Source organism: Vicugna pacos, unplaced genomic scaffold (assembly GCF_048564905.1).
Source record: "Vicugna pacos unplaced genomic scaffold, VicPac4 scaffold_19, whole genome shotgun sequence".
Taxonomy (NCBI): Eukaryota; Metazoa; Chordata; class Mammalia; order Artiodactyla; family Camelidae; genus Vicugna; species Vicugna pacos.
In genome coordinates, this window is record NW_027328740.1 from 38,406,349 (window position 1) to 38,429,025 (window position 22,677).

A 22,677-nucleotide genomic window follows, 5' to 3' on the forward strand; every position below is an offset into this window, starting at 1 on the left:
AGAAATGCAATGTCCTGTACTCAATTTCATTTGCTATATGGGCCATTAACTGATAGTATATTTTGACTAATGAAACCCAAAAATAAATTGTCAACGTCGATTTTCTTCATCTGACCGTTTTATGCTAACATCGGATATTAAACTCTCACTCCATATGGAAAGCTCAGGCCTATGCTGCAGCACAGATACATCCCGAGGAAGAAAGCCGACCAAGGGAGAACTGGAGAGTTTCCCTTCAGAAGCTGCAAAGTCTGGTTTTGCACCTGTACACCATTTGCAACCACGTCATCATCAAAGGAGTTAGACGTTACCTCTCTGGGGCGAAAATCACTGCGTGCTTCAGAACCATCAAAGAATGCTGAGCTTTGTGAAACAGTCCAGAGGCGCTTAAATCATACTTTTTCTGAAAGGCTCCAAAACTGACCCACTTCACCATTCCAGGTATAACAGGGAAGTACTGGAAACAGTAGAGAGAACATGCCCTTGAATTCTGACAAGGCCCTGCTTGAATCCTGCTACAGCATTTACTAGTCACTAAATGGACCAATTCTTTAACCCCTCTGAGAAGGCTTCCCAATCCCCAAAAGGGGGCTGTCAGCGCCCACCTGGGAGGCATGGATGTGAATGCAACACGCAAGTAGGGCGGCCGACTGGTACCTGACACGGGGCCTGGCTAGTTTCCCTCCGCTGCCCTTTTCCCCCTTTAAACTTGCACTGTTCCCCCGGTAACGATCAAGCCCCCGGAACAGACTGCCCGTATCTTCTGTGTATCCCTGGATACATGCCTTACCCTTAGGAGGCCAGAAAAACAACTGCCTCCTCCCAAGTCACTAACAATGTTCTTAAGAGTCTGGGTATTTTTAACTCTATTTTTCAGGGAGACTATTCCAGAATTTTGCAAGCACCATTCTCCAGGTTGGCTCCCCTCCCAGTGCCCATCCCTTCTCACCTCAGATCCTCTGTCTGACTGCCTTCTGTTCATGGGAAAGCGAGTCCGGTAAGGTGGGGCTCCCTAGACCTCCCTCCCTCCCTCACAGGTGATTGTGACTAACTTCTCCCCATTCCTCACTGCAACTCTAGCATCTGAGGAGTCTACCCTCCCGTACCCTGCAGACTCTGCACCTTCCCAAGACGCACACGTGGCCACGACCCTCCCTTCAGATTTCTTCCTGGCTGGCCCTGCCCAGCCCCTGGCCCCTTAAGGATAACTGGCATTGCTTTGAAAATGGCAAACGCCACTGACTGACACACCAAAGCTGTATGGTCTGGGCTTTCCTCCAACCAAGACACAGCCCTGCCCCCCCTCAGCCTCAGTCTGCAGCTCTCGAGATGATCTAATTCACATGCAAGGCTGTGAACACCAGCTAAGAATGACGACTCCCAACGTGTATCTCTAGTCCGGCTCCTTCACCTGAGCCCCAGGCTCATCGACCCGAGTGCCTCTTTGAAGTCCTAATTTGGATGACAAATGGCATCTTAAAAATGCCTCATGTCCACCATTTACTCTAGAATTCCATTCCTGGCAGGTATCTCCCAGACTCCCCATTTTAGTAACAGCCCCAGCACCCACCGAGGTGTCTGAGGTCACATTCAATTTCCACTGTTCCCTCCCCCAGGCCCTGCCCTGGAATCAGTCCTGTTATTTCCATCAATAAGCCCATCTCAACTGTAGTTCTGTAGGGACCATGGCCGGAAACACACAAGCTCACAGCATGGTGCACTAACAGTCCTCCGTAGGGTGCTCCCTGGAGGGGGAGGCATCTCCTGCTGCTGTTCACCTCAGAAGGCAGTGGATTCTCACACAGGATGTCCAGGAGAAGGGACTCAAGGTTCTCCCATGGTCTGAGCTTTGAAGGGCCCGAGGTCTGGGGGAGCTCCTAATTAGCAGACACACTTGCCAATGAGCAGATGAGGATGGGGGAATCCACGCAAGGCTGTTATCACTTCAACTCATGGGCTCTCAGGAGCCACGGGAAAGGCCTGTGTCCAGTGTACAGCCCAGCCATCACAGATCCCAGCCTGCATTTGCCAACCCGGACAGCCTAGACTCCATCTACTTGTGACACTTACTTCTGTTCTGTTCCCCACCCAGAATGTGATGGACTCATTCAGATATTCTGGCCTGTCTCAAGAGAGACAAATTCAGTGAAAAATGAAGTGTCCACATTTGGACCAGAGCATGAAAGGAGAAACAAGGCCTCATGGTCAGCATGATGGTGGTGGCCAAACCCTTCCACCGGGTGAGATGAACCATGGTGAGGGTGAGAATCCAGGGTCCTAGGTCGGCCAAATCATCTTCCTTCACGGTTGTCTGGGGTGTTGGAGACTGACTACCACAAACTAACGACACGGCTGTCAGTGGTGGATGTCAGCTGCAACAGAAACGGATTCAACTCTTTACTGCCAACATGGGTTAAAAGTAAAGGCCGGGGCAGGGAGGTCTGCACGGCTGCTGAGGCAAACCACAGACCCAGCTCTGAATGCCCACTGGCTGGAGTAGAGAGGAAGCTACGGCCCTTTTAGCTGTCCCTGTGTCCAACAGATCCAGGTGAGCCAGCTACTTAGGAGAAGGTCATGTTGTCCTGATACCCAGAAAAACCAGCCTCGTAAAGGGAACAAATAGTGTCATGGATTTTAGACCCAATTCTGCCCCTTTATGAAGGCAAAGTAAAGTAAATGGCACGGGGAAGTTGAATGCAAAAAAAAAAATTAAAGAACCAAACGGTGACCGCTTCCTCCAACAGCGTCCCCTGCAGCTGTCACCTCCGTGGCGACCACTTCCTCATGACGGCCAGGAAGCGCCGTCATGCACGTCACACAGCGACAGCCAGGAACCGCTTGCCGAGCACGTTTGTGTAAAAGCAGGAATCGACCAAAATGCTGCAGAGTTTGACCTTACAAGTTTAAATACTCCATGAAAAGAATCCCTGAGCACCCGACAAAATCAATTCGCATCTTACTTCTTCAAAACAATCAAACAAATTTAATAAGGGCGCATTTGTCACCAAATAAAAGGAGGACCAAACATGTTCCTCAAAAGCAAGGATTTCAACAGGTATCAAACACCAGTGGGTGATGAGCTAACAAAGCAAATATTCCAAAAAATTAGAAAATAAAAAATGACTAAGATAATAGATGGATCAAAACAGCTGTTAAGTTGTTGCTTTTTAAAGTGATGGAGACTGTACGGAGGGCAATCTGGCTATTTCCAATGCAGGGTGTGCACAGCCCACATTTTCAGAAGCAGCAACATGCTCACTGGGCAGTACAAGTGAAAAAGGAGTAAAGAAAAAGGAAAAGAGGAACAAGAGAAAATTAGAATCACACAAGAACAAAAATGATTTTGACTGCATGTACAAGAATTTATGTGAGTGTGTGAGGCCAGGGACGCGGGGATGGTGAGGCCCAACCTCACCTCCTGCTCAAGGGAAAGCAGGGGCCTGAGGGGAGCGGCGCTGCCGGGGGACCACAACGTGTTCAGCTCCCCTAACCAAAATTCGACCTACAAGCGTCTAGGCAGCTTTTGAGCTACAAATTGTTGTCGCATTTCAGTCTGGACCGTTTTACTCACTTCCACCAAGAGTAGCAGGAGAGAATGAGGCTCTGCTCCTGCACCAAAGCATTGTTTAAAAAATTAATGACTGTGGAATAGTAAAAGAAACAATGGAGTAAAAGTGACTGGAGGAGAATGTGCTTGACCCTAGCTCACTGGCCGCGTTATCTCAATGACGTTCAGATGCTGGCTGAGCCCTTATGGTACCACAATAGACAGACCCACAAGGAGGCAGGTTTAATGCGCTGAACCACTGTGGGCTAAGTACACATCCGGCTACTCCGCCAAGTTCCAAGGGCAGAGTTCAAAGGCAAAAACAAGCTGGCATTCTCTGGTGGGTCTGCAGACTCAGAGACAAGCATTTGTTGAGCAAAAATATCACCAGTGCCTCCTATGACAAAAGAAGTGGCACTGGCGTGGGGGCTGGGGCAGGGCTCCAGGCTTCCACTGCTCACTCACCACTCTGCCCAGGGGGAGAAGGTGGTCCCTGCTTAGGTTTCGCTGATGCACCTACCTTGACTAATGTCTGGGGCCTCAGCAGGAGTTGACAGGAGAGGTGAACAGAGCCAGACTCTGTGTAGCACGGTGCTGGGAGCTATGCCCTCAGCAGTGCCCAGGCTCCTAAACATGCCAGCTCATCTCCAAGAAGCAGATGGGGAGTGCGAGCATATAGATCACAGGGCCCTGTGAGGACAAGTACAGATCATGGCCACGACATGCCTCTCCTCTTCCTTAAGCCATAGAGGTATTTCCGGGGAGGAACAGAAAATTCATCCAGAGCCTGCTAGGTGGGCTCTCGCAGGTGGGACTAGTGTCCCCTGTGCTTCTCACTCACAGGGCTGGTCTAGACATTCTTTTTATCAATTCTCTAGCATCTTCTCCTCCAACTTACCAACAACCAGAAAGTAGGATCTGATCTTAGGTAAGTTCAAGAATCACAGAGCACCACCTCCAAAGCGGGCCCGGTAGCACATGCCAGGTCTTCTGACCGCCACCTGTGGGACCACCATGAGCCCTCTCCAGACTCAAGGACCGAGGCCGTAGGCCGGGGGGACACAGCTTCCCTCACTCACCCCAGCAAAGGGGGACCACGTCTCGGCAAAGGCATCTCACCCTCTTCAGCCCGAGGGACAACACAATAGATATATGGGGAAACAGAGCAGAAGGTGGGGGGTAGGCAGCCCAGAAGAGCTCATCTGTACTTCCGAGGCAAAGTGGGGCCATTGACTTAATCACAGGGACAAAGTGGGAATGAACATTTCCCTGCTCTGTCCCATACACCGTGATACGCCTTTCCCTGCATAAGGAGTTCATTAGGAAGTCCCTGGCGGTGTTTCTGATGTCCTAACTTGGCATGGTGGCTGTCGGGCAGGAAGAGACGGCCTGAGCTGAAAAGGTGCTGGGCCTGGGAGGCAGGTGACAGCGGCTCCAGCCGCAGCTCAACCAGCGCCTCGTTCTGCCTCTCGGGGCTCAGCATCTCATCTATAAGCAAAGGGATGAGCATGTACCAGGACAGGCTGCCCAACAGAAATGAAATGAGAGCCATGTAAAGAAAGTTTCCCAGTTGCCACGTTTAAAATTTGAAACAAAGAAACAAACCAACAAACAAAAAACAAATACTAGAATGTGATTTTAAGAACAGATCTTACTTAATCTACTGTATGTAAAATACTATTATTTTGACATGTAATCAATATAGGAAGTAAAGAGATAGTTTATGTACTTTTACTAGACAAGCCTCAGCGTCTGATGTGCATTTGACCTACAGCACATCTCAGCTGAGTCCAGCCTCCTCCCCAGTGCTCCTAGCATCAGTGGCTTTGGCTACTTTATTGGACAGCAACTCCAGGGGTCCCACCATGTTCCTGGCTGTAAAGCGGGAGTAAGTGTCCACAATAACCCTAAAAGGATCTCTCTGAAATAAAGGCGGATTCACTTTGAAATGTCTGGAAACCGGCGGGCTGCACCTCCCTCCCCCCTTGGCTACAAGATTGACTTCTTCCTTGCTGATCCCTTTCTGGATGTAGGGAAGCAATCCAGCACACAGCCAAGGTGGACTGGCTTCCAGGTAAATTTACCTGCTGTCTGTGTCCAGTCCCATGAAGTCCTCCTTCTCAAACGGGATGTAGGGGAGGGGGATCTTGTCCCCAGAATTCTTGGGGCCACCATCCAGCCACTTGGACTTGAGCAAGACGAAGAGTGACTCAGTGAAGTCCTCGATCCTCTTCTCCACCACCCTGCAGTACTCTTAGATTGAAGGCAACGTCGGTGCGCGTCTGCTCGGCTACCTCCCCATGCTGCACAAAGACAAAAAGCTGAGAGTCATTAAGCGATGTGCCATACAGCTCCTCTGCATGTGGAGCTTCTCGAAGGCCTTGGCAGAGAGACATTCGGTAATGGTGACAAGGCCCACGACCTTGGGGTGTTTCTGGAAGACGCTCCACCGATTCTCGGGCACATAGCGGTGCCTGTAGTGGATACAGAGTGTCCACTGGGAGCCACAAGGGCTGATATGGCTAACCGAGGTGAGTAGCTGATAGATGCAAAAGAAATTCTCCTCTGAGATGATCTCTATGGATTGGACCACAACGGGACGAGTCTGGTGGTCCTCAGCACACTGCACGTAGTCAGGGATGCTCATGTTGCAGGCCCTGCCGAGAGGGGGAGGAGATCGAGGTACATTCTCTGCTGTGTGCTACGGGCCCATCTGGGTTGCGGTGACCTGGTGTGTACCAGCCAGAAGACAAGGGAAGCCAAAGCAAATCCAAGGGTACAGTTTGTCCTCAGAGTCTGCATATGGCTACTGTAGCTCGATCACATTACCCAGCTTTTGGTCTAGGCTTCCTGCCTCTGCAGAGAAAGGTCATTTCTTATTTTCTATTTCCAAGCACCTAGCAAGGCCCTGATGCAAAGTCACTGCTCAAAAATGCTGAATAAAGAAATGAACAAAGGAAATGCTTCCCCAACCCCCTTCAGCAGAATATAAAGAAAAGGACCACAGTAGGATCAAAAGATCTGGATTCCTATTCAATTTAATTGAACTCCTAAGCTTCATAATAATGGATAAGAAAACTTGCCTTGGGGTAGAGGGTATTGTTCATTGGTAGAGCATATGCTTAGCATGTACGAGGTCCTGGGTTCAAACCCCAGTACCTCATTTTAAAAATGAAACAAGTAAATACACCTAATTACCCAGCTGAAAAAGTATTTTTTAATTCAAAAGTCAAAAAACACCTTGCAATTGACACAACATTGTAAACTTGACTATACTTCAATTAAAAAAAAAAGCCTTGCCTTACAAGAATATATCTGGATTACGGATGTTTGAAAATGTAAAATGCATAGGGTACCACCTGCATAAAAGGAGGTGACTGTACACATGTTCTATCCCTCCTTTATGAGTTATACTTCCTTTGGGGGGGTTATAACCTCTCAGAGCTAATTTTCTCAGATTAAAAAATATAAACATTACCTGATTCTCAGTACTGCTGAAGAATCAGATAACTCTATGAAAGCATCTGACCCACAGAGTTTACTCAATAAATGTTTGTTGAATGAATGAATAAACAAGCAAAGTGAATGCTGCTCCCTGCCACAAACCATCATAATGGTACTGCCTGGAAATCCCAAGCCCACGTTCACCCGACTCTGCATTAACAATGTGGGTGACCTGGACAGGCCTGCGTGCTTCTCGAAGCCCCAGTTTAATCGTGAATAGAAATAAGGGCAATAACACAAACCTCAAATTGTTAGTGAGTCAGTAATGAATTGTACCCCAACACTGCAAGATGGAACCATTAAGAAAACTGGGCAAAGGGCCCATAGGCCCTCTCCATATAATCTCTTACTACCACATGGGAATCTACATTACATCTCAAAATTAAAAGTCTAATATTTTAAAGAGGTTATCGAGGTTAGGTGAGCTCACTGTCTCAAATAAGGAACACACAGTACAAATAGGACAATGCCCAGCCCATGAGATACACTCAGTTAACATTCCCACTGAGCCCACTAGCCCCTCCAACTTCAGAACAAGAGGATGGGTCCTCGTGGCAACAGGCCACAGCACCTGAAGCTAACAAAGCTAATGGTGTCCACTTAAAAGAGCCCCTGTCACCACCCTTGTTCTAATTTTCTATTTGTAATTTTTTTCTTTTCATTAAATTGGAACTCCAAATTGCATAGAATTCTTACCAGATATCATGATGGCAGCCCTTCAAAACCTGACCACAGAGATCATGATGGCAGCCCTTCTTGGTGAAACAATAAAATGAAAAGCCATTTCCACAAGACCTCTGTGTAAATCTACTAGGGAACTTCATCCTGGACTGAGGAAGAGGACTGGGGAGTAGGGGGTAAACTGGGACACGGAGAAATATGGGCCACCTGTCCCACAATGGACTTTAGACTCACCCTCACCCTCCAGGAACGTCTAAATACACACAGACAGAGTGCTATGGACAAGAATTTTTTTTAAACAAATCCCTGAATCCCTAGCAGATCTTGTTTCTACCGAGACACAAATGTCTTATTTGTATAATGTTTCACAGAAGCCTTAAAATATTATCACCCCAACTTGACACATCAAGAAACTGAGGTAGAGAATTTTATCACATTCTACAAGATTAGAGAGAGGCCACGTCAGACACCGTATTTAAATCCAAGTCCCTGCTCCGTTGCTCACACTAGAAAGTGTCACATACTGCCTCTTTCCTGCCCTCTCCCTGCAATAAATCTCTGAAGAGTCTTTTCTGTGTCACCTGCAATCAAAATCACATCAATTTTTCACAAAGAGCTATGTCACTCCTTGGAGGACATACCAAAATCTAAAGGGTTGGGTTGAGAGGAGATATTTGCATTTTCTGTTTCTCAAAGGAAACATGGCTTTAAAAGAAACTGAAAAGTATTTATCTAGTCTAAGCGCTCATTGTGCACAGAAAGAAACGGAGGCTCAGAGGAGAAGAGGAAAGGGCGTTATTAACAAATATTGCCTCAGTGCAGCACCAAGCCAGCCCTGGGCACTTCTGGGGGAGGATCTGGAAGGCCCAGGAGAATGAGTGTTAGAAAATAGAAAGAGAAGAAGAATATAAGGCCCCGTCTCTACACCACCATACCATGAATTTCCACCAAATTACCCAGTATGGGTGCAGCCAATAGTAAGGTTGTCTAAACAGGTTATTGAAACCTGGAATTCTCAACCATAGTGGAAATTCCAGCATTTACTGTGCTTTTTTCCCAGTTCAATCATCAATTCAGTGGGCATTCTGTACCAGGGACTACACGAGACCTGGAGTTCTCCCAAATAAAGATCTCTATTACCACGTGTGCAAACCACATAAAGGCAACCAGAAGAAAAGCGCCCACAGATAAGATGGAATTACTGAAACTGAAAGCAGCCAAAGAGCATATATTACTAGGAAAAATGGTGCTCCTATAAATGGACTCATGGACATAGAAAGCAAACTGTATTTAGCAGGCAGGAAAGGAGGGATTAACAGATACAAATTAGTAAATATAAAATAAATGACAAGGACCTGCTATATAACACAGGGAACTGTATTCAATTTCTTGTAATGAGTTATACTAAAAACAATCTAAAACATATATATATACATATGCATATGTTTATAACTGAATCTCTGCTGTACACCTGAAACTAACATTGTAAATTGACTACACTTAAATAAAAAATAATTTAAAAAATAAGTAAAAATAAAAGCAATGCCATTAAGAAAAAATAAAAGAACACTCTAATCCCCTTAGCTGTAGGTGGTGGAGAATTCTGGTTGCAAACACCAAGTCCACTGGATCACTCCAGCAATGGCTGTCACTCTTTCTGACCATCAGTGAGTCACTTGTTTCACTGAGGTTTCTTTTCTCTTCTGTGAAAGGCTACAGCTGCAACTAACGATGTATAGAATCTCATCATTCACAAGCCCAACAAGTAGTGAGGACTTCCCATGGGCCAGGCTCTGGACAGAGGAAAATATAGGGTCCGAAATATATTCATGGGTAGAAGAAGTTTGTGCCATAAAGACGTTAATTCTTCCTGTTTTGATAGACAGATTCATTGCAATTCTGATTAGAATTCCTACCAGATTTTTCTTGGAATGTAACAAGTGAATTTATGGTCAAGATTAGCCAAGAAGTTTCTTTAGAACCACCACTGGGGAGGGGTGGATAGGCCATTAATTTCCACTGCTCTTTCTGAAGTGATAAAAACGTTCTGGAATAATAATGGTTGCACAACTGTGAATATGCTAAAAGCTGCTGAATTTTACCATTTAAATGGATGGAATTCATGGTGTGTGAACTATATCACAATAACGCTGTTATATGAAAAAATATTTCTTGACAAATATTTTTCTTTTTATACCACTAGTCTGTCCCACAATTTAAGAAAAACAAAAAACCAATACAAACCAAACTGTGCCAGGAGTTCTTTAGGACTGCAATATCCCTGGGTCTCCAAGGCCTCTGGTGATGCTGTTCCTGTTAACACACACTAGCTGGGCTGGGCTAGTTAGGGACTGTAACTGTCTTTTTAAAATCGACGGTCACACGTTTCACCCTTGGAGAGGGAAGGAAGGAGGATATCACAGCTTCATGCCTTCAGCTCATTTTTAACAGAACCAAGCCCTGCTTTCACCACTGTTAATCCCTCTCACTATAAAAACACGTGACATCAACAAGCACCGCCATCATAATACCTGAAAGTGTTCAAGGTACTTACCTGCGGCAGAAACACTGAGGGAGGAGACAGAAGCTTGCTCAGCACTGATGCTCCCTTTTCCCGACTCCACCAGGTGAAGCTGGGCGCTACAGCCAGAGGCCCTCAGCCCCAGGAGCAGCACACACGCCACTGAGCTGGTCCTGAGGGAGGGTGAAAGGGAAAGGAGGGCAGCCCTAGGGGGGAGGGAAAGGGGGGGTGCGGGCTGCAGCCCCGCTCGGAGGCCAGCCCCAGCACCAGCATAAGCCGCCCGCTCCCGTCCAGGTCCGCAGACCACGCCCACCCGGGAAACAGCCCGCCCATTGGTGGGGACGGGCAGGCGGCCGAGGAGAGGAAGACCGGGAGGGGAGGACTCGCCGGCGGGAGAGGGGAAGCGGATGCCAGCCGCGGACTGAGGGGAGCCCGGCTGGGTCAAGAGGCGGCAGGGGCACACCTGGCCCTGGGCAGCTGTGGCCGGTGCGCCGGGGCAGGTGGCGCGGGCAGAGGGGTCTGGCCCGAGCAATCGAGCTGAACACACGCTGACTGGCGCCCTGGGGGGCTGTGACACGCCGACCGCCCTCCCGCAGCCGCCTCACCCCTTTCCCGATATCCCCTCACCTTGCACTTCCACAGCCAGAGGCCCCGGCCCCAGGCAGTAGCCAAAGGCCTACAGGGCGACAGAGCTGAGAAGCCATTGGGGCCGATCCCCGGCTCGGAGCTGGAGCTTCCAACCCGCGGTCCAGCTGGCAGCAACTGCGCATGCGCAGGAGGGCCAGCGATCCGCTCTGGGTCCTGAGAGGGAAGGGGAACCGAGGGAGGGAGAATAGGGGAGGAGGAGGGGAGGCGGGGAAAAGTGGAGGGAGACACATGGACAGGAGGAGCAGAGGGAAGGCAGTTATCTGGAATTGGGAGGGGAGTAACAGAGATGGGGAGAAAGCGTTTTACCTCTTGTGGCACCCCGAAGGAGGCAGCAGTCCTGCCTATACACCCTTCTCTTACCCGTTATTGCCCACAGATCATATTTTACGTCCCTGGCCCAGCCCTCCAGCTAAGGTCTCTGCAGAAACCCTACGGGTATCATACCCGTTGCCCCCACAAGGAGCTAGGTTTACTGTTGCTCAGGGAACCAAGCACCCGCAGGTGTTGTTTCTCAGAACTACCTTGGGAAGAGTACATATTCCCCTTTTACACGCTGGGAAACAGGCAGGCACGATCTCTGCCTTAGCTCCACTGTCCCAAATGTTGGGCTGGCAGGGAGCGGGAGGTAAAATGTCAGAGCCCCAGAAGGAGCAGACTGCCTGAGTGTTGGTGTAGAGTCCCCATCCCTCCTGGGTAAACCACACCCCAAACTCGGGGAATAATCAAGGGCTCACCGTAGGCCCCTGTGTGTGGGAGAGCTGCCCTCAGTCCCAGTGTCCAACTTGCTAGGTAGGTAGAAGTGTTATTGAGTCCAAATTCATTCTCCTCAGTGCAGGACAGGCCAGTAAGTTGGGAGACCAAGTGTTGGGGCATGGAATAGCAAGTTTCTGTAGACCTAGATGGCAAACTAATGTCCTGGAAAACCATCTCCCCAAGTCAGAATTCAGGCTGCTTTCCTATGTGCTTGGTTTTTGCAAACTTCTTGGTGTAGGAATTCCTTCTTGTTAGAATCCTTTGTTCTTGCAGCTATCTCCCTGGGTCAGATCCCTGTAAACCTCCAACAAAACAAACGTTATTTTCTATTCTGCAACGTGTTATCTTTATATGATTGGAAAAGTGTTAAATACCCTTAAAGGTCAGAGCCTTCAGAATAGGCTCTCCTGTATATTTTAGGCTCTAGGCAACATTGTTTTACAAGCAAGAAGAAGCCTAGGAGACAGAGCACAGGGTTAAAGTCAAAGGAACAGATCTAATATGGAGTCAGATTTCTTCTTTTCTATTACTGTGGCAGAAGCCACTTGAGGATTTAAATCCCTTAAAGTTAAAAATAAGTAAAACTTTAAAGGAATTTACATACATTGGTGGGAACTTGCATAGCATATCTGGAAAAGCACACAAAGGATTGTAAACATTGGCATCTCCAGGGAGGCATGTAAGAACAGAGGATGAGGGAAAACTTCTTTCACTTGAGTATTTTTTGCTCTGTTTGAATTTTTTTAACCATATGCATATATTTCTTTTTCAGTTAAAATAAATGTGTAATGGAGCAAAGGAGTAACTAGCTCAGCAAATACAGCAGCCATAGACTCACTGAGTCATCATTTTCGATTTAAGCCAGGAAGCATTGATTGTCTCTCTCCTATGTGCCCAGTGCTGTTTTAAAACTCTTTTATATATTTTTTTAATAAAATAATAACATGCTATCCCTCACCCCTGCTCAGGGCTGGTGGGAAACCAACTGAGTTTTTATTGAGTTGTTTTCCAAGGAGTAGAGATGAGTTATAAACAGAACACAACTTCAGGGCAAAACAGGCGGACTGGTTTTCCAGCAGGCCAGATAGCGATGACGGGTTTTCAATAGAGGCGCACAGAGGCTGAGAGAGAAAGCCTCCAGGACCCTACAGAAAGCTGCCCACAGTGCCTTCTCCATGGCACTACTGAAATAGGAAAGAACAAATCTGACTCCATATTAGATCTGTTCCTTTGACTTTAAACCTGTGCCCTGTTTCCTAGGCTTAGTCTTGCTGTTTCTGCACCTTTTGTGAAACAATGTTGCCTAGATCCTGAAATATACAGGAGACCCTATTCTCAAGGCTCTGACTTTGAAGGATATTATCACTTTTCCATTCGTATAAAGATAACAAGATACAGAATAGAAAATAACATTTGCTTGTTGGAGGTTTACACGGATCTGACCCAGGTGAAGAGCTGCAAGAACAAAGGATTCTAACAACAAAGAATTCATACACCAAGTTTGCAACAACCAAGCATTCCCGCTTCCCCTTTTTAATATAAGAAGAGCCTGAATTCTGACTTGGGATGATGGTTCTCCAGGACATTGGTCTACCATCTTCTCCGCTGGCTTTACAAATTAAAGCCGCTATTTCTTGCCCCAAATCCTTGTCTCCTGATGTGTTGGCCTATAATGCACGAGTAGAACAAGCGTGGACTCGGAAACACAAACATACATTGAAAGTACGCATTTGGTATATTAAATGACCTGCTTCCACTCGTATTCCTGAGGTTTTCTTCTCTTGACCACTCCTACTATATTTATGAAAAACCTGTCATGTGGACACATTTCCTTCTCTAGCCACTACCCTTCCATGTAAAAACTGATGCCAAGAAGGCAATGGAAGTTGCTAGAAGGTATTACCTGGCCAAAAAAGAGCAGAAGTGGGTTCTGGCTGATGTTCAGGAGCAGGCCGGGGCACCTGACAAGATGTCATAAGTACGGATAGACAGCTGGGCACCAAAGGAGAAGCTTCTAAACTTCCATGAGGGAATTGTTGGATAGGAAGGAACAGTCCCAGACTATAGCTCTGATCCCACCACGAGCTTCCTGGGCAAGGCTGGGCAAGTCATTTAAATTCTCTAGACCCGTGCTGTCCAACACGGGAGCCACCAGCCACATGCAGGATAATGATGTTATTCTGTAGCCAGACAGAATTATAAATAAACACTTTATTGCAAAGGGTCAGCAGGTATAATATTTAAAAACATTATTGGTTATCTTGCCCTAACAAGTTATTTTTGTATGTCTAGCTTTCTGTGGGTTGTAATGCCTGCAACTAATGTTTCCCTTACAGTGAGGTATTTTGAAATTATAAGTTACTGGACACAGTACACTCATATCACAGTTGAAAAAAAACTGATCTAAATAAGCAAGGTGATCTGACTTAGTAGTTATGAGCAGGGGCTCTGGGGCCAGCCTGCATAAGTATTAATTCTCACTCTCCCTCCAGGGAGTTCTGTGTGAATCTTGGACAAATTATTGTTGCTGTTGTTGTTGTTGTTGTCATTGTCATTGTTATTATTTGTGCCTCTTTTTCCTTACCTTTTAAATAGCGAGGAAAATGTAGACTCTATCCCCTACAGTGTTGGCAGGATTAAATGAGTAAACGTCTGTGCTGCCCACTTCCCTGGGTTTCAGCATTCTCCAGGCAATCAGTGCCAAACGCAGTGGCATTCTCCACTGTCTTCGTCAGTCTGGGATTCTGTAACAAATTACCGTGTGTCGGGTGGCTTAAACAACCAGCATATTCCTTATGGTTTGGAGGCTGAGGCTTTCAAGGTCAATGTATCTGGGAGAGGATTGCCAGCTCGAAGATGGCTGTCTTCCCACTATCTTCATGGCCCAGAGAGGAGAGAGAAGCAAGCACTTTGGGGCCCTGTATAAGAACACTAATACCATTCATGAGGGCAATACTCTCATGACCTCATTTTATCCTACTAATCACCTCCCAAAGGCCCCGCATCCTTATATCATCAACCTGGGAGATGAGGTTTCGACATATGGATTTTGAGGGGATGCATTCAGTCCACACATCGGCTAACTCTCCCAAACATGCAGTCATCAAACCTGTAGCTAATTTCAAAATAATGTTTATATCTCTCTGCCCATTTCCATTCCTACATCTACTAACACTGAAGCCCTGCTACATTTTATTTCTTATTTTCCTTGTAGAGGTTTAATTGATTCCTCTAACTCCAAGGATTCGCTCACTCCAGTCTGCTTGACAGCCCTGCCAGGTAGGACTTCCTTAAAACACCTTCCCACTTCACCTGGTTGTTTTTTAGGTGTAAATGTCAGAATTCTCTCCACACCCCATCCTAGACCTTTAATCCCTTACACTACCGCTCACTATGTTATTTTCCTATTACCACTGTAACAAATTCCATTAAGCTTAATAGCTTAAACCAGCACAGACTTATCAGCTTATGGCTGTGGATGTCAGAGATCCAACACAGTTCTCATTGGGATAAATTCAAGATACCAGCAGGGTTCCTTCCTTCTAGAGGGTCTAGAAGAGAATGTTTCCTTTTTTTTTTCCAGTTTACAGAGGTCACCCACCTTCCTTAGCTTGTGCCCCTCAACTTCCTCCATTTTCATGGTCAGCAGCCTTTCTGAACATTGCTCCATCGCTACACCTCCCTCTGATTTTAAACTCAGCTGGGAAATATCCTCCAATTTAAGGACCCCTGTGATTACATTCAGCCCACCTGGACAATCCAGACTACTCACCCTATTGTCTCATCTCAGGATCCCCTTGTCCCATCCCACTCAGGCAGTATGTATGTGGCTGTGACATTCACCTTGTGTAACATTTCCTCATGAGCAATTTATGGTTCAAGGCACTTATAAGTGACTTTTTGTTTTTCTTCCTTATCCTTTCTACATTCAGTTTGTCTGGTGAGATTATATGAATCCTTTTTATTTGTGCCCCTGCACTAATCTATAATAATGTATCATGGGTTTAAAGGCTAACTAATAGACAATTTAGGAGACAGAAATCCTCTAAGATTTTTAATCCTAAAATATCTGTCATCCCTTTTGCCATGTACAGTAACATGTCACAGGTGGCTACCCTGTGGCTGGGGAGGGACATGATTCTGCCATCACACTCCCCTCATTCTTACCAATGTGCTGATCAACTAACCAAGGATCTATGCTCTCCAACTCACTCACTTCCTCCTCCTTTGCATTGACTATCCTGTTCCCACCGCTTCCTTCATTCACCACATCAGGATTTCATGACCACATTCTCCCCTAAATGAAATGGGTATCTTGCATCTAATGCCTGACAGCTGTTCTTATTGTACATGCACACACTGACCTACACATAATCCCGTCCATCTCTTTATTTTCCTAGAATCTTCCAGAAGAATCAGTTCCATGATGATAATGATGATACTGACAATGATGACAGGGGCCTCTCAAGGATTCTGATAAAGAGGGAATCGATAAAGGGAGGGAATCATTGCAAAATTGCCCCAGAAACAGGCTTAAAGGTAAATAACTCTTATAGTGTTTAATGAAATTGACTAATATTTAACTATTTTTAAGACTTTATATCACTGAATTTAAAATTTTAACGGGAATTTTCATTCACCACTAACCAAGATTCAACTCTGGGACCAAAATCTAAGGATTTCTGTCTTCTAAAAAAGTGTCCACTAGCCTTTTAAACACGTGATCCTTTTAAAAAGTTTAGTGCTGGGCTGAAAATAAGCAGGATTCATATAATCTCACGAGACACAGTGAATGTGGAAAGACTAAGAAATAAAAATAAAAAGCCATTCATAACGTCTTGAACTTTACGTTGCTCACAGGGGAAAATGTTTGCCAATGTGTGTGTCACATCAACATGACGACTGAGTGGGATGGGGAAGCTGATCTTCCTCATCAGTCATTTATGCTGATTTGTTAGATGCCAAAACAGTTTCCTCATTGAAATTGCTTCTAACAAGTATGGAAGAATTTAGGTTCTACCAAAAGCAGGCTGAACATTTTCCCCTGCTTTCAGGTCTCTGGACTGAATGTCCCCACAAGAAGGACATGATTATGTTTCATAGGGAAGTCTTCCTGAGAAGCAACAGGCTTTTCTAGGGCAGAACTGCAGGGCCCCCCATGGAGGGCTGGAGGAGGTCTAGAGGGGACACTGGAAAAATAGCAGGAGTGAATTCAGATACTGCTGCTCAGGTCGCCAAAGACAGCATTGCTATCTCTAAGGATATGACATTCTCCCAAATTTTCCATGAGTGAAGGAGCCTGTGAACACTAAGCAGGTTGTTAAGACACAGCAGCACATAATTTGCGTGACAACACAATTAGAGTATGATTTGATATTTGCAAAATAACTAGCCCATTGTTCTTTGAAACTGCAGCAGTAGCAATAGAAATAAAAAAGACTGAGCCGTCTTGGAGACAACAATCAATAAACAATTCTAAATCTGCAGAATTCCTTGACAATATTCAAGCAATGAGCTAGATGTGTGCTGCAGATACCTCTTACTGCAGGGCTCACTCCTGCAAAGCATAGAACTAGTTTCTCAGCACACAGAGGGAACCAAGTCAAGATTCCTAATCTTTTGAGATTTACTAAATGGCTGGAAAGATCAGACAAGTACATACAGGCAAATATGATTAAATGGAATCAAATAATATCAAATGTGATTTGAGCACAGACGAAAGGGAAATTCCTTTCACCTGGGATCTAGAGAGACTTCTTCAGAAAATGTGGCTCTGGAGACGGCCAAAGACATGGGTGGAATTTTGGCAGAACAGGATGTAAGGAATTTAAAAACTTATTCTATAATTCATATAAAAATTCAAAGGATCCCAAAAATCCAAAACAACTTTGAACAAGAAAAACAATGTTGGAAGACTTGCACTATCTGATTTTCAAACTTTTTTTTTATAAAGCTACAGTAATCAGAAATTAGGGTGTTGGTGTAAAACAGGAAAATAGAATAATGGAACACAATAGAATGTTCAGAACTAAACCAAGACTTATACAGACAATTGATTCTCAAAAAGGATGCTGTGGAGAAAGGATCTTTTCAGCATGTAGTGCTGGAACAATTAGATAGTGATACGCAAAAAAAAAAAATGAACTTTGATTCACACCTCACAAAATATACAAAATTTACCTCAAAATGGATCATAGATCTTAATAGGAAATCTAAAACTATAAAACAGCTAGGAGAACAAGCATAGGCTTAAGCTTTATGGCCTTGGGTTTGGCAAATTTTTCTTTGCTATGACACCAAAAGTATCATCTATTTTAAAAAGAAACTGATAGAGTGAACTTTATGAACATGAAGACTCTTCAATGCTCTTCTAAACACTGCTAAGCAAATGAAAAACAAGCCATAGACAGAAGCTATTTGCAGATCATATATCTGATAATGGTCTCTCTTTGTATCTGATCCAGAATAAAGAGGTCTCAAAATTCAATAATAATTCAAACACCTGAATGAATGAGGCCAGAAAACACACTTCAGTAAAGATATCCAGATGGATAATAAGCATATGAAAAGATGCTGATTAAAGGTGTCATTAATGATTAGAGAAATACTTTTAAAAACCACAGTGAGATACTAGTTCACATACATACTAGAATGAATACAGTTAGAAAGACTGACCTTACAAGGTGCTGGCAAGGAAGTAGAGCAACCAGAACTGATACACACCACGAGGAATTTCAAATAGTACAACCATTTTGGAAAAGTCTTTAACAGATTCTTTTAAAAAGGTAAACACCTATGTACCATATAATCCAGACATTCCTCATCTGGTGCTTTAGAAAGGAAAAGCATATGTCCATACAAAGACTTATAACCAAATATTCACTGCTATTTTATTTATAATAGCACAAGTTGTAAATAACCCATGCATCCATCAAGAAGTAAATGCAGAAAGAAATGATGGTCTATACAAACACTGCTCACAATAAACTCTTCAGTAAAAACTCAGCACTAAACAATACTCTACTATAAGACAAATAAGCTATTAATACAGCAACACAGATGATTCTCAAAATAATTACACTGAATGAAAGAAGTCAGACAACATAGAGTAGATACTGCATGAATCCATTCATATAAGGATCTTGAAAATGCAAACCAATATGTTGTGATAGAAAGCAGATCAATGGTTCCCAGGGGAAGAGACGGGGAGGGAGGGAGGGACAAAAAAAGTCAGGAGAGAAGCTTTGTGGGTGATGGGTATGTTCACTGTCTTGAGTGTGGTCATGGTTCCTTGGGGATATTCTTACGTCAAAACATATTAAGCTGTACACTTTAAACGTGTGAAAATTATTTTGCCAAGTATACCTCAAAGCTGTTTTAAGAAAAAAGGCACTTTAGTCCTGATCCACCTCAGCGCCTGATTGGAGTGACATGATCAGTCGCTCACACTGTCTGCCTAACGGGAAGGTAGAAAAGCTCTCACAGAAGATAACATGGATTTTTCATTTGCAATGTCTGCCATGTAATAAAGAATTTCTAGACATGCAACATGTCCAGACTATATGACAGATAACATGAGAATAAGGAGCATTAGACAAAGGATGCAAACCCCAGGTGATGTAGGCATCAGAGTTACCAATAAAGGCTATAAAATACTTTTAATATATTCAAGAAAATAAGGAAATGATGGGAGAATAGATAACAGGGTAGAGACTTTCACCAGAGAAATATACTGGAATGTATTTTTAGGAAAAATCAAACTGATACTCTAGAACTGAAGCTTTCAGCTCTGGAAACAGGTAAACAGAGCTAATTAGGATCCCTTTTAAGTAAAACTTTCAGTAATTCTGGGTAAAATATAACAACAAAGTAACACAGAGCTAACTATGGAAAGAGAAGTTCCCTGATGACAATACAAAGAGGACACTTAAAGCCCAGAGTGGTCATCTTGTGAGCTGATGCCACCGCACCCTGGAGGGAAGGGGTTTTCATCTGCACATAAATAAGGATACAATGTCCATGTAGGAAAAAGGGTCCATACCAGATGTAGAAGACTCTTCCTCTATATCTATATAGTCAGAGACAGAGATGTAAAGTGGCAGCAGAGGTCACAGTGACACAGGGCCCTGGGCCAAGGAGTGTGAGCACCTCTGCAAGCTGGGAAAGGTAGGATGATGAATCCCTCCCAAGAGCCTAGGTGTGGAACTTAGCCTTGGCCACTCCTTGGTTTTAGCCCACTGACATTGACTTTGCACTACTGCACCCTAGAACAGTGAGAAGATGAATGTGTATTGCTTTAAGCCACTGAGTCTGTGGTCCTTTGTTACAACAGCAATAGGAAAGGAACTCAGGAACCAATATGAACTTGAACCACAGGCTGCCTTCTGTGCTGGCAGGGAGTCCTTTGTCTCTGATCCTGGGGGAGTGTCCTGTCCTCTGGCAGCATCCACAAACTACCTCATGCTAACTTGGCAGTTTGCAGAGGGTTAAATCTTATCCCTGCACAGTTCTTGATATTTAGTTAATAAAAATGATGGTGTCATCATGGGTATTTTTCCATCTTTTAAATACCCTTCAGTCTTCTAATAAAGCTACTTCTAATTAAGAGACCATGTAAATAGTTTTCAATCTTCATAATAAATAACTGTGGTTTTATCTGGTTACTTAAATTATGAATAATAATGTTCACATTTGTAAAAGTTATTAAAATCAACATTGTTTAATGAAAATATCATTTCTTTTCGCATGAACATGTATTAACTACAAGAAATGTTCCATGCTTTCTTCTACGATTTACTGTTAGAGCCTTAAAGAATAATATTTTCCTCAAAAGATATTACGGCAAAGGGATTTCTTTTGGTGGAACTGTTCCGGCATCAAATCTGGTGCATGTCTCAGGCCACTGGCAACATAGAGATGATAGAAATTAGGAGGCATTATAAACACAGAATCATTTTTAAAGGAATTAAAAAAACTGGATGTGTGTAAACAAAGAATCAGAGAATATTCTGGTGAAATAAATGTATTTTTCAGCTTAAGCAAGACATGGGGTGAATAAATCTGAAATGAAAAAACCACCCAGAGATTAGCAGCGAGTCATGCATGCAGTGTGAATGATCAAAACCAAGTTGTTTCCAAACCAGTGTGCAGGCTTGATGGCTTCATGAATCAAATCTGTGTGGCACCAGGCCACCTCGAATACATGTTGATGAGGTATTTATAAGCCCTTCACCATCCCAAATCAAAGCCCACGCACGAGCCACAAGACCATCACCTACACATTTGGAAAACACACAACATGGTGAATAGCACTTTTCTTGTTCAGTAGCCGGTGGCAGCGAACTGTCAGCAGACAGAGATACAGGGACACAGAGGCACCTCCCCTCACTCAGCTGATAAACTTCCGTGCATCCCTGGGGACAGGATTGTCATAAAATGCACCATGGATTGATCCTCCTCCTAGGAAAGGAACCGTAGTGCTGTCATTAGGTTTGAGCAGGGGTGGGTGGAGGATCTCAGAAGAGTTGTTTCAGCACACCAATAGAATTCTTGGCCACCGTGACCACGAAAGACAAGTCCCCTGCCATCCCGGTAGGCACTTGGGCTCCTGACAAAAGCTGGGCTCAGTAAAGGGTTGAGTAGAAGGCACAGACCTGAGGGATGCCCCAGCAATAGGCAGGAGGTAGGGCCTGGTTTATACTGCTCTGGGTGTATCCCAGACTCATCCGAATACGAAATCAGAAATTTGCAAAACAGCAGAGCTGGGGTGGATCATCTACTCCAGACTCCTCACCTTACAGTTAAAAGGGTGGCAACCCTGACAGGCAAAGCAACGTGCTAAAGGCAGAGCGTGGAAGTGGCAGTGCCAGGTGAAACGCAGCGTGCAACCCCCGTTCAAGGCCGCTGACTCTGACGACGGGGCCAAGGTTTCCAATGAGGAGAATAAGACAGTGTAAATACTTTGTTCCCCCTAAAACCCCAAATGTTTTTTAAAGGCACAAAAACTCACCTTAACTAGATCTCTTCTGAGGGGGCTCTCTTCTGCTTCTTCGTCTTTCTGTCTCCATTTCCCTCTCTCAGACACAAACACATTCAGTTTTGTGAAAGGGGACTTCCTTCCATACAAAGACAGACTTCACATCTTCAGAAAGATACCTGAGAAAGCACGTTTCTCAATTCAAGTCTTTGTGTGAGTTCTGGGCAACTGGCTTATTTTCTAGAACAATCGGTAGTTACAAAATCAGGAAATCATCTTCCACAAAGGCAGAGTTCTGGTCCGTGTTGATAAAGTTGGGGATGTCACATTTCATGAGTCTGTTCGGCTCCTCCTCTGGCCACCTGCTGCATCTGATGGCTTCCTGGAGCCGAATAACACTGTAAAGGGCTATGGTAGGGATACCAGCTTTGGCCTTGTCCAAGTGGTCCACTTCATTGATGTAGCAGTGAAAGAGGGACCTAGATTCGTCATTGCACTGCCAGAGAACACCTTGGGCAGCAGCGGTCTTCCAAAGTCTGACACAAAGCTGTTGAGTCTAAATCTCTTCTCGGGAGACTCTGCATTGCTACAAAGAAAACCAAAATAAAATATCGTTCACAGTGTAGCTCGGTGACCTGAAGAATCATAGTTTTTGCCATCTACTGAGAGTAAATCCCTGCACAGAGCATGCTGACATGCACTGGAATTGAAAGACATCACTTCTGAACACATACAATTAAACCCAAGGCAAAAGTCTAAAGTGAGGGCCCATGGACCATCCTAAAAAGACATCGTTCCCTGAGAATCCTCAATATTGGTGCCTCGCACACCAGTGTTTCTCCGTGGGACACTCAGATCTCTTCATCAGGATTCGTTAAAGTGCTTCTTAAAATGCAGAATCCTGGGGTGCACACCCTCAGAGTCTCCAGAGGTAGCGACTGGTAGTCTGTATTTTCATAGCCACCAGGATAACTAAACATGCTCAGGTTTAGCACCGCAGTCTACATCGGGTCACCTGAGCATCGACAATTCTGTCTCACGGGATGG

The 22,677-nt window shown here is 44.8% G+C and overlaps 2 long non-coding RNA genes across 3 annotated transcripts in view; both read right to left on the reverse strand.

Annotated features, from left to right (window-relative positions):
• The window catches only part of LOC140693414 (uncharacterized), a 252,294-nt gene extending 246,461 nt beyond the window's left edge, over window positions 1-5,833 (reverse strand). The window contains exon 1 of the long non-coding RNA XR_012069175.1: window positions 5,632-5,833. This is a non-coding gene — a long non-coding RNA (uncharacterized lncRNA). The remainder of the gene's footprint in view (window positions 1-5,631) is intronic.
• Window positions 5,834-10,894: 5,061 nt separating this feature from the next.
• Window positions 10,895-21,940, reverse strand: LOC140693418 (uncharacterized). 2 transcript variants are annotated; one of them, XR_012069181.1, is made up of 3 exons: window positions 21,664-21,940; window positions 14,239-14,398; window positions 10,895-11,161 (listed from the first exon to the last, which is right to left on the reverse strand). It is a non-coding gene; the product is annotated as an uncharacterized lncRNA (long non-coding RNA). The 2 variants fall into 2 exon arrangements; XR_012069182.1 differs by lacking the exon at window positions 10,895-11,161 and adding an exon at window positions 13,572-13,834.
• Window positions 21,941-22,677: the final 737 nt, after the last annotated feature.